Consider the following 13,756-nt stretch of genomic DNA (forward strand, 5'->3'; position numbering starts at 1 on the left):
GAGATCATTGCTATCATGGCTTATGTGATATGGGTGCTAGTGCAAGTGCAATACCTCATTCCTTATACAAAGAAATTATGCATGAAATTGCACCTGCTGAGATAGAGGAAATTGATGTCACAATTAAGCTTGCCAATAGAGACACTATTTCACCAGTTGGGATTGTTAGAGATGTTGAAGTCTTGTGTGGGAAAGTTAAATATCCTGCTGATTTTCTTGTTCTTGGTTCCCCACAAGATAGCTTTTGTCCCATCATATTTGGTAGACCCTTCTTGAATACTGTTAATGCTAGGATAGACTGCGAAAAGGATGTTGTTACTATTGGTTTGGGGGATATGTCTCACGAGTTTAACTTTGCTAAATTTCATAGACAACCCCGTGACGAGGAATTGCCTAGTAAAGATGAAATTATTGGTCTTGCTTCTATTGTCGTGCCTCCTAGTGATCCGTTAGAACAATATTTGCTAGACCATGAAAATGATATGTTTATGAATGAAAGAAGGGAAATAGATGAAGTATTCTTTAAACAAGGACCTATTTTGAAACACAACTTGCCTGTTGAAATCCTAGGGGATCCTCCTCCACCCAAGGGTGATCCCGTGTTTGAGCTTAAACCATTACCTGATACTCTTAAATATGCTTATCTTGATGAGAAAAAGATATATCCTGTTATTATTAGTGCTAACCTTTCAGAGCATGAAGAAAAGAAATTATTGAAAACTCTAAAGAAGCACCGTGCTGCTATTGGATATACTCTTGATGATCTTAAGGGCATTAGTCTCACTCTATGCCAACACAAAATAAAATTGGAGAAAGACGCTAAACCGGTCGTTGATCACCAACGACGGTTAAATCCTAAGATGAAAGAAGTGGTAAGAAAAGGAATACTAAAGCTTCTGGAGGCAGGTATAATTTATCCCGTTGCTGATAGTCAGTGGGTAAGTCCTGTCCATTGCGTCCCTAAGAAGGGAGGTATTACTGTTGTTCCTAATGATAAAGATGAATTGATCCCACAAAGAATTATTACAGGTTATAGAATGGTAATTGATTTCCGCAAATTAAATAAAGCTACTAAAAAGGATCATTACCCTTTGCCTTTTATTGATCAAATGCTAGAAAGATTATCCAAACATACAGATTTTTGCTTTCTAGATGGTTATTCTGGTTTCTCTCAAATACCTGTGTCAAAAGAGGATCAAGAAAAGACCACTTTTACTTGCCCTTTCGGTACCTTTGTTTATAGACGTATGCCTTTTGGTTTATGTAATGCACCTGCTACCTTTCAAAGATGCATGATGGCTATATTCTCTGATTTTTGTGAAAAGATTGTTGAGGTTTTCATGGATGATTTCTCCGTATATGGAACTTCTTTTGATGATTGCTTGAGCAACCTTGATCGAGTTTTGCAGAGATGTGAAGAAACTAACCTTGTCTTGAATTGGGAGAAGTGCCACTTTATGGTTAATGAAGGTATTGTCTTGGGGCATAAAATTTCTGAAAGAGGTATTGAAGTTGATAAAGCAAAAGTTTATGCTATTGAAAAGATGCCGTGTCCCAAGGACATTAAAGGTATAAGAAGTTTCCTTGGTCATGTCGGTTTTTGTAGGAGGTTCATTAAGGACTTCTCTAAAATCTCCAGGCCTCTGACTAATCTCTTACAAAAAGATATTCCTTTTGTCTTTGATGATGATTGGGTAGAAGCATTTGGAATACTTAAGAAAGCTTTGATTTCTGCACCTATTGTTCAGCCACCTGATTGGAATTTACCCTTTGAAATTATGTGTGATGCTAGTGACTATGCTGTAGGTGTTGTTCTAGGACAAAGAGTTGATAAGAAATTAAAAGTTATCCAATATGCTAGTAAAACTCTAGATAATGCCCAGAGAAATTATGCTACTACTGAAAAAGAATTGTTAGCAGTTGTATTTGCTTGTGTAAGTTCAGACCTTATATTGTTGATTCTATAGTAACTGTTCACACTGATCATGCTGCTATTAAATACCTTACGGAAAAGAAAGATGCTAAACCTGTATTTATTAGATGGGTTCTCTTGCTACAATAATTTGATTTGCATATTATTGATAGAAAGGGAGCTGAGAACCCCGTTGCAGATAACTTGTCTAGATTAGAGAATATTCTTGATGACCCACTACCTATTGATGATAGCTTTCCTGATGAACAATTAGCTCTCATAAATGCTTCTCGTACTGCTCCATGGTATGCTGCTTATGCTAATTACATTGTTGCCAAATTTATACCACCTAGTTTCACATACCAGCAAAAGAAAAAGTTTTTCTATGATTTAAGACATTACTTCTCGGATGACCCACACCTTTATAAAGAAGGAGTAGATGGTGTTATTAGACGTTGTATACCTGAGCATGAACAGGAACAGATCCTACGCAAGTGTCACTCCGAAGCTTACGGAGGACACCACACCGGAGATAGAACTACGCATAAGGTATTGCAATCCGGTTTTTATTGGCCTACTCTCTTCAAAGATGCCCGTAAGTTTGTCTTGTCTTGTGACGAATGTCAAAGGATTGGTAATATTAGTAGACGTCAAGAAATGCCTATGAATTATTCACTTGTTATTGAGCCATTTGATGTTTGGGGCTTTGATTATATGGGACCGTGTCCTTCCTCTAACGGGTATACACATGTCACTTACCTCTCGAACTAGAACATAAGGCATATTGGGCCATTAAAGAGCTCAATTATGATTTCAAACTTGCCGGTGAGAAGAGGCTATTTGACATTAGCTCACTTGATGAATGGAGAACCCAGGCCTACGAGAATGCCAACCTGTTTAAAGAAAAAGTTAAAAGATGGCATGACAATAGGATACAAAAGCGCGAGTTTAATATAGGTGATTATGTGTTGCTATTCAACTCTCGTTTAAGATTTTTTGCAGGAAAACTTCTCTCTAAATGGGAAGGTCCTTACGTTATCGAGGAGGTCTATCGTTCCGATGCCATAAAAATCAACAACTTCGAAGGCACAAATCCAAAGGTGGTGAACGGTCAAAGAATCAAACATTATATCTCAGGTAATCCTATAAATGTTGAAAATAATTTTATTGAAACCGTGACCCCGGAGGAATACATAAGGGACACTTTCCAGAATGTTTCAGACTCCAAAAAGGAATAGGTATGTGGTACGGTAAGTAAACCGACTCCACAACAGTTCTAATGGCAATTTTTCTCCGTTTTGGAATATTTAAGAAAATAGGAAAATAAGAAGTAGTCCGGGAAGGACACGAGGCGTCCACGAGGCTGGAGGGCGCGCCCCCTGCCTCGTGGGCACCTCGTGTGCTCTCCGGACTCTGTTTTCTTGCACGTTACTTCTTTTGGTCGGTAAAATTCATTATATAATCTCCCAAAGGTTTTGACCACCGTACCACGCAAATATCCTCTGTTTTTGTTTTGAGCTGTTTTCTGCCAGAGTTGTCAAGGCCAGGCATCATGTCGTCCCCCTCCTCCAACAATGGGGGCAACGATGCTTGGCTAATGAAGATAGAGCTGAAGAGAGAAGAACCCGGGGAGATCAACAAGGATGATGGGATCAAGAAGGCCATGGAGGACCAAGCTCCGGCAGCAGAAGACAAAGACATCCTCCAACCTTATCACAATCTTCTTACCCCAACAGAGATTGAAGCTTTCAAGATGATTGAGTTAGCTCGCATACAAAATAAGTATCTCACACGTGAAAATATTTTGTTGAAGGAGCATATCACCGCACTCAAGGGCATTATCCGCAAATGGGAGGATCTCCTGCGCTCGATGTGCGATTATCCATCATCACCACCATCTTCTTCATCAGCAAAGGAGAACTAAATATCTGGTATGGGCACTCCCCATGGCAACTGCCAAGCTTGGGGCAGGTGCCCCGGTATCGTATCACCATCACACTCCTCTCTTTACCGTTTTTCTTAGTTCGATCCTTTTAGTAATATCTTGATCTCGTATGATTTAGTTTTCAGTTTTCCTTTATGATCCCCCTATGTAATCGAGTCATGAGCTATATATAATAAACATTAGTGTTGAGTCAAGGGCTTGATTATCCTACTATGATCTTGAGAGAATAAAAGGAAGAATAAAAAGAAATGAAAGAGATCATATTGATCTTATGGAGAGTAATGACTTCACATATAAAGAGTATGATGAATAAAAGTTGTTGAGAGTTGACAAACATAGTTTAGGTCATCGTTGCAATTAATAGGAAGTAATAAAGAAAGAGAGGTTTTCACATATAAATACACTATCTTGGACATCTTTTATGATTGTGAGCACTCATTAAAATATGACATGCTAAAGGGTTGATGTTGGACAAGGAAGACAACGTAATGGGTTATGTTTTATTATATCCGAAATAAAGTATATTGTCATGGATCATCCAACATGTTGAGCTTGCCTTTCCCTCTCATGCTAGCCAAATTCTTTGCACCAAGTAGAGATACTACTTGTGCTTCCAAATATCCTTAAACCCGGTTTTGCCATGAGAGTCCATCATACCTACCTATGGATTGAGTAAGATCCTTCAAGTAAGTTGTCATGTTGCATGCAATAAAAATTGCTCTCTAAATATGTATGATTTATTAGTGTGGATAAAATAAGCTTTATACGATCTTGTGATGTGGAAGAAATAAAAGCGACGGACTGCATAATAAAGGTCCATATCACAAGTGGCAATATAAAGTGACGTTCTTTTGCATTAAGATTTCGTGCACCCAACCCTAAAAGCACATGACAACCTCTGCGAAGGGCCTATCTTTTACTTTTTTCTTATACCTTATGCAAGAGTCATGGTGATCTCCACCTTTCCTTTTTATATTTTATCCTTTGGCAAGCACCTTGTGTTGGAAAGATCCTGATATATATATCCAATTGGATTTAAGTTAGCATGAACTATTATTGTTGACATTACCCTTGAGGTAAAAGGTTGGGCGGCAACACTATAAGCCCCTATCTTTCTCTGTGTCTGATTAAAACTCCATACCCATAAGTATTGCGTGAGTGTTAGCAATTGTGAAAGACTAAATGATAGTTGAGTATCTCGACTTGCTGAAAAGCTCTTATATTGACTCTTTCCGATGTTATGATAAATCGCAATTGCTTCTATGACTGAGATCATAGTTTTTTAGTTCTCAATGAAGTTTCTGATTCATACTTGACATTGTGAATAGATTATTACTTGAGCATAAGAAATCATATGACAATATCCATATATGTTGCTGTTATAAGAGTTATCATGATGCCCTCATGTCCGTATTTTATTTTGTTGACACCTCTATCTCTAAACATGTGCACATATTTTTCGTTATCGGCTTCCGCTTGAGGACAAGCGAGGTCTAAGCTTGGGGGAGTTGATACGTCCATTTTGCATCATACTTTTATATTGATATTTAATGAATTATGGGCTGTTATTACACGTTATGTCACAATACTTATACCTTTTCTCTCTTATTTTACAAGGTTTATATGAAGAGGGAGAATGCCGGCAGCTGGAATTCTCGGCTGGAAAAGGAGCAAATATTAGAGACCTATTCTGCACAACTCCAAAAGTCCTGAAACTTCACGGAAGTCATTTTTGGAATTAATAAAACATACTGGCGAAAGAATCCACCAGAGGGGGCCCACACCCTGGCCACGAGGGTGGGGGCGCGCCCTACCCCCCTGGGCGCGCCCCTGCCTCGTGGGCCCCCTGGTAGGCCTCCGGTGCCCATCTTCTGCTATATGAAGTCTTTTACCCAGGAAAAAATCATAAGCAAGCTTTCGGGAAGAAACTCCGCCGCCACGAGGCGGAACCTTGGCGGAACCAATCTAGGGCTCCGGTGGAGCTGTTCTGCCGGGGAAACTTCCCTCCGGGAGGGGGAAATCATCGCCATCGTCATCACCAACGATCCTCTCAGCGGGAGGGGGTCAATCTCCATCAACATCTTCATCAGCACCATCTCCCCTCAAACCCTAGTTCATCTCTTGTATCCAATCTTTCTCCCAAAGCCTCAGATTGGTACCTGTGGGTTGCTAGTAGTGTTGATTACTCCTTGTAGTTGATGCTAGTTGGTTTATTTGGTGGAAGATCATATGTTCAGATCCTTTATGCATATTAATACCCCTCTGATTATGAACATGAATATGACTTGTGAGTAGTTACATTTGTTCCTGAGGACATGGGAGAAGTCTTGCTATAAGTAGTCATGTGAATTTGGTATTCGTTCGATATTTTGATGAGATGTATGTTGTCTCTCCTCTAGTGGTGTTATGTGAACGTCGACTACATGACACTTCACCATTGTTTGGGCCTAGAGGAAGGCATTGGGAACTAATAAGTAGATGATGGGTTGCTAGAGTGACAGAAGCTTAAACCCTAGTTTATGAGTTGCTTCGTAAGGGGCTGATTTGGATCCATATGTTTCATGCTATGGTTAGGTTTGCCTTAATACTTCTTTTGTAGTTGTGGATGCTTGCAATAGGGGTTAATCATAAGTGGTATGCTTGTCCAAGAAAGGACAGCACCCAAGCACTGTTCCACCCACATACCAAATTATCAAAGGAACGAACGCGAATCATATGAGCGTGATGAAAACTAGCTTGACGATAATTCCCATGTGTGCTCGGGAGCGTTTTCCATTATATAAGAGTTTGTCCAGGCTTGTCCTTTGCTACAAAAAGGATTGGGCCATCTTGCTGCACCTTATTTACTTTCATTACTTGTTGCCCGTTACAAATTACCTTATCACAAAACTATCTGTTACCGATAATTTCAGTGCCTGCGGAGAATACTTTACTGAAAACCGTTTATCATTTCCTTCCACTCCTCATTGGGTTCGACACTCTTACTTATCGAAAGGGCTACGATAGATCCCCTATACTTGTGGGTCATCAACCACTCCGGGTGAAAAACTTCCACGATAAACCCAGCTACCAAGAGTCGGGCTACCTCCTCTCCAATGGCTTTACGTTGTTCCTCATTGAAATGTTGGAGGAACTGTTTGACCGGCTTGACTTTAGGATCCACATTAAGGTGGTGCTCAACGATTTCTCTCGGTACACCTGGCATGTCAGAAGGCTTCCACGCAAAGATGTCCCGATTCTCACGGATGAACTCGATGAGCACGCTTTCCTATTTAGGATCCATCCCAGCACCCACAGTGAACTGCTGAGAAGAATCACCAGGCAAAAAATCCACTTGTTTGGTATCATCTGCCGACTTGAACTTCAGTAGAGGGTCCTGCTCAGTAGTAGGCTTTTTCAATGGAGTCATGTCAGCTGGGTCGACATTGTCCTTATAAAATTTAAGCTCCTCAATGGCACAAGCCTCCTCTGCATAAGCGACATCATCTTCCTCACACCCTAGGGCGACTTTCCGATCTCCATGATCCGTAATCGTCCCCTTTGACCCCTGGCATATTCAACTGCAGATAAACCTAACAAGGGTGTGCCATGAACCGAGCATAAGCCGGTCGTCCGAACAATGCATGATATGGACTCTTGATTTTGACCACTTCAAACCACAAAGTCTCTCATGTGTAGTTATATTCATCACCAAAAGCAACTTCCAGGGAAATCTTCCCCACAGGGTAGGTCGACTTGCCTGGGACAACTCCATGAAACACTATAGAGGATGGCTTTAGATCCTTCTCCGTCAGATTCATCCGCCGAAAAGTGTCATAATATAAGATGTTAATGTTGCTACCACCATCTATAAGCACTTTGGTGAACTTATATCCACCCACCTGGGGGCCACCACAAGAGCCAGGTGAAGGAAATATGCCCTAGAGGCAATAATAAAGTAGTTATTTTACATTTTCTTATTCATGATAAAGGTTTATTATTCATGCTAGAATTATATTGATCGGAAACTTAAATACGTGTGTGAATACATAAACAAATATCATGTCCCTAGTAAGCCTCTACTAGACTAGCTCATTGATCAAAGATGGTCAAGGTTTCCTAACCATAGACATGTGTTGTCATTTGATAATGGGATCACATCATTAGGAGAATGATGTGATGGACAAGACCCATCCGTTACCTTAGCATATTGATCATTCAGTTTATTGCTATTGCATTCTTAATGTCAAATACATATTCCTTCGACTATGAGATTATGCAACTCCCAGATACTGGAGGAATACCTTGTGTGCAATGAAACGTCACAACATAACTAGGTGATCATAAAGATGCTTTACAGATATCTCCAAAGGTGTTTGTTGAGTTGGCATAGATCAAGAGTAGGATTTGTCACTCCGAGTTTCGGAGAGGTATCTTTGGGCCCTCTCGGTAATACACATCATAAGAAGACTTGCAAGCAAAGTGACTAAGGAGTTAGTTACAGGATGATGTATTACGTAATGAGTAAAGAGACTTGTCGGTAACGAGATTGAACTAGGTATGAAGATATCGACGACTGAATCTCGGGCAATTAACATACCGATGGACAAAGGGAATTGTGTATGTTGTCATAATGGCTCGACCGATAAAGATATTCGTAGAATATGTAGGAGCAAATATGGGCATCCAGGTTCTGCTATTGGTTATTGACCAGAGAGGTGTCTCGGTCATGTCTACATAGTTCTCGAACCCGTAGGGTCCGCACGCTTAACGTTCGTTGACGATATAGTACTATATGAGTTATATGATTTGGTGACCGAATGTTGTTTGGAGTCATGGATGAGATCACAGACATGATGTGGAGTCTCGGAATAGTCGAGAGGTAAAGATTGATATATAGGACGATGGTATTCGGACACTGTCATCGGGTCACCGGAAGGGGTTCCGGACATCCCCCGGTAGGTATATGGGCTTAATGGGCCAAGGAGGGGACAGACCAGCCCACAGGGGGCTGGTGTGCCCCTCTCCCTGGCCGGCCAGCCCCAGGGAAGGAAAGGGGAGGGCTAGCCCCTCCTGCCTTCCCCCTCTCATGGGAGAAAGGAAAGGGGGCCACCCTCCCCTGCCTTTCCCCCACACCTATATAAGGCAGGGGATGCGGCTTGGTAGAGACCCCAAGTAGGATTCCTCCTGCTTGGGCGCCCCCTTGGCTGCTTCTCCCTCCTCCCACCTGAAGGAAATATGCCCTAGAGGCAATAATAAAGTTGTTATTTATATTTCCTTATATCATGATAAATGTTTATTATTCATGCTAGAATTGTATTAACCAGAAACTTGATACATGTGTGAATACATACACAAAACACAGTGTCCCTAGTATGCCTCTACTAGACTAGTTCGTTAATCAAAGATGGTTAAGTTTCCTAAGCATAGACATGTGTTGTCATTTGATGAACAGGATCACATCATTAGGAGAATGATGTGATGGACAAGACCCATCTGTTAGCTTAGCATAATGATCGTTAAGTTTTATTGCTATTGCTTTCTTCATGACATACATATTCCTTTGACTATGAGATTATGCAACTCCCGAATACCGGAGGAATACCTTGTGTGCTATCAAATGTCACAACGTAATTGGGTGATTATAAAGATGCTCTACAGGTATCTCCGAAGGTGTTTGTTGGGTTGGCATAGATCGAGATTAGGATTTGTCACTTCGAGTATCGGAGAGGTATCTCTGGGCCCTCTCGGTAATGCACATCGTGATAAGCCTTGCAAGCAATGTGACTAATGAGTTAGTTGTGGGATGATGTATTATGGAACGAGTAAAGAGACTTGCCGGTAACGAGATTGAACTAGGTATGAAGATATCAACGATCGAATCTCGGGCAAGTAACATACCGATGACAAAGGGAATGACGTATGTTGTCATTAAGGTTTGACCGATAAAGATCTTCGTAGAATATGTAGGAACCAATATGAGCATCCATGTTCCGCTATTGGATATTGACTGGAGAGGTGTCTCGGTCATGTCTACATAGTTCTCGAACCCGTAGGGTCCGCACGCTTATCGTTGGATGGTGATTTGTATTATGAGTTATGTGTTTTGGTGACCGAAGATTGTTCAGAATCCCTGATGAGATCATGGACATGACGAGGAATCTCAAAATGGTCGAGAGGTAAAGATTGATATATTGGACGATAGTATTCGGACACCAGAAGTGTTTCGGAATGTATCGGGTACATATCGGAGTACCGGAACACCTCGGGGAAGATATGGGCCATATGGGCCATAGGAAGGAGGCAAGCCAGCCCACAAGGGGTGCCTCCCCAAGGGAGGAGTCCTAATTGGACAAGAGAGGGGGCGGCACCCCCCCCCTTCCTTCTCCTCCTCTCTCTCCTTCCCCCTTTCCCCTTCTGGTAAAAGGAAAGGGGGGCGAATTGGCCTAGGAACCCAAGTGAGACTCCTCCCACTTGGGGTGCGCCTAGGCCGGCCTCGTCCCCTCTCCCTCCTTTATATACGGGGGTGGGGGTGCCTCTAACATACATAAATTGTTCCAAGCCGTGTGCGGTTCCCCCTCCACAGTTTGCTCCTCCAGTCATATTGTCGTAGTGCCTAGGCGAATCCCTGCGCGGATCACTTCACCATCACCGTCACCACGCCGTCATGCTGATGAAACTCTCCCTTGACACTTTGCTAGATCAAGAGTTCGAGGGACGTCATCAAGCTGAACGTGTGTAGAACTTGGAGGTGTCGTACGTTCGATACTTGATCAGCTGAATCGAGAAGACGTTCGACTACATCAACCGCGTTAAGTAAACGCTTCCGCTTTTGGTCTATGAGGGTACGTGGACTGTAACATCCCAAATTTTCAATTTGAAATGTTATACATTAGATCATCATTGCATAGCATATTTTATTGCATTTTGGCAAATCCTCGAAATCCTAAGCAACTCAAGGACCCTAGGAGAGAGTTGGGGATTTTCCCGGTTTTCATATTTGATTTTGTTATCAAATAATGAAACGAGGATTTTGGTTTTAATTATTTTTCTCTCCGGAAATATTTCATATTAAAATAAATGAGAGGAGAAAATATGACTTCTCCGAAATAATTGAAATATTGGAGGAAAAATATTAAAATCAAATATTTGATTTTATTCGGATTTTATTTGCATTAGAAAATTTTCACGTTTTCAAAACTGCATTTTTGGGCCAAGAAAATGTTCATCTCATTCTAATTATTTTAATTAGACGGTGAAAATTTATTTTGGCATTTTTAGATTTTTATTTATTTTTCTAGGATTTTTTTAGGTTCGGCGGAATTATTAAAAAAAAATCCCGCGAGCGCCGACTGGGCCGAAGCCCAGCCGAGCGGCCCAGCCCAGCTCCCCGTCGTCTCCGAGCTGGAGACGTCCGCGCCGCCGCCCGAGTCCCGATCGACGCCGCCTCCCGCCACTTGATGGAAGTCACTAAGTACCTGAACATCGGAATACCAAGCTTCACCGGGACCTACAACGCCACACTACCAGAAGAGGAGCGCTGGAAGATTCAAGTTCAAGTTCCAGGAAGGACGTTTACGCCAGTCACCGAGCCTATAGAGTTTTCCTTTGATGCACCAACCTGGAGTTTAGGGAAGAGCATGGCAGCCCACATCACTATGGGACGCATTGGAGAAGTCTACCACAGGGAGCTTAAGGATACTATTTATCAGATTTGTGGACGCCGAGATGAGCAATGGGAGATGATCAGCACCAAGAAGGATGGATCAATTGCAGCTTTCATCCAGGAGCAAAACCAACACATTCGTCGCCAGGAGAACCAGATGTGCGCAGACATGATAGATCTGAAGAAGGCATTGGCCAAGATCACGGAGTTGGAGGAAGAACTCAAGTCTACGCGGATGGATATGAGGAGGAGATCACCACGTTGTTGGAGAAGAATGACGACCTGATAAAGAAGATCGGAGTATTCATGGGAGACCCAGCACCAGGAGGAGAGCATGATGATTGCGCTTGCCCGGATAACTACATCATCATCGACGACACCGACTCAGACCCCAGTGAAGATGATTTTGTTGATGAAGCTGGAGCAGATATCATGGAGTCTTCGACCGATCAAAATTTCTAGTAGACCACCATAATCAGTAGTAGTATTCCCCCCATGTATATAGTATAGTCCGAGCACTTTGTAACGATAGTTAGATCGATTGTATGCCTTGTTTGAATTGATTGAGTGATATTGATTGTTTTTGTCTCATGAGCATATGGGTAGTGTTTTCTCTCTAGACCTCATTCTATTCTAAATTCTCATCTTTTCTAAACCTATCAGATGCCTCCGAGACGCGACACTGGATTTGTTTTCCCACCGGAGATCACTCAGTTGATTCAGCGGCCGAATGCCCTAATGCAAGTGTTAGTACAGAACCAAGGCAACAACAACAACAACAACCCACCACCACCACCTGTTGATCACTTAGCCCGTTTCTTGAGGCTAAATCCACCGGTGTTTTCCAGCAGCACCGAGCCGATTGTTGCAGATGATTGGCTCCGCAAAGTTGGAAGGGAGTTGACCACTACAGGATGCCCAGATGCGGAGAGAGTGCGTTTTGCCGCACATCAGCTTGATGGACCCGCAGCATCATGGTGGGAGAATTACACAGCCACACACCCTATTGACACTGTCACATGGGACCAGTTTCAGCAAGCTTTCCGTACTGCCCATGTTTCAGCAGGAGCTATGGCTATGAAGAAGCGTGAGTTTTGCAACCTACGCCAAGGAGGACGCACCGTAGGCCAGTATGTGGAGGACTTTAGTAAGTTAGCACGTTATGCTCCAGATGACGTTGCTACAGATGCAGCCAAGCAGGAGAAGTTTCAGGAAGGACTGAATGATGAGCTGAGCATGCAGTTGATGGTAGCAACCTTCAACAACTACCAGGAGTTGGTAGATAGAGCTCTCATGATTGAAGGGAAGCAGCAGCAGATTGAAAACCGTAAGAGGAAGTATGGACAAGGGAAGTACAATTCTGGAGCTCAGCAGAAGCCACGTTTTACCTCGAAATCGGGAGGACCATTTCAGCATACCCATGGAGGAGGTTCGCACAACCATAATGGCCCCAAGAATGGTAATGGGAATGGAGGAAGCAACGGCCAGAACCGTACCAACCCTTCAACCCCAGCTAAGAGAGACCTGAGCCAAGTCACTTGCTTTAAGTGTCAGAAGACTAGACATTATGCCAATGACTGTCCTGAAGGCCAGAATGGAAATGGCAATGGAAGCTCTGGGAAGAAGCCGAACCCTTTCAACAAAGGACATGTGAACCACGTTAGCGTGGAGGAGGTTGAAGCTCAGCCAGATGCAGTAATAGGTAAGTTTTTGGTTAAGTCATTTACTGCACTCGTTCTTTTTGATACGGGTGCATCGCATTCATACATATCAAGGGGATTTGTGGATAAGTATAAACTGCCAACCCAAGCCCTTAGGTCACCCATCTTAGTAACCTCGCCAGGAGCAGAATATATGGCTAGTTTATGGTGTGATCGGTTACCATTAGGGATTGGTAACTACGTGTTTCCCTCGGACCTAATAGTACTGGAATCGCAAGGATTGGATGTGATATTAGGCATGGTTGGTTATCGAAGTATGGAGGGAACATTGAGTGCGCCAGTAAGTAGATTTTGCCTACCACCCCAGAAGGAAGAAGGATTAAGTATGTATCCCGGCATATGCCGAAGAGGACTCAGGTGAATTCCTTATCAGGAGTTGTACAGGAGGAAGTACCAGTGGTGAAGGATTACCCGGATGTATTTCCAGAAGAGTTGCCAGGCATGCCACCGGATAGAGACATTGAGTTTTTGATTGAGCTTTTGCCAGGCACAGGGCCAATATCTAAGAGACCCTACAGAATGCCCGCAAAGGA

This window comes from Aegilops tauschii, chromosome 7 (genome assembly GCF_002575655.3).
Source record: "Aegilops tauschii subsp. strangulata cultivar AL8/78 chromosome 7, Aet v6.0, whole genome shotgun sequence".
Taxonomy (NCBI): domain Eukaryota; kingdom Viridiplantae; phylum Streptophyta; class Magnoliopsida; order Poales; family Poaceae; genus Aegilops; species Aegilops tauschii.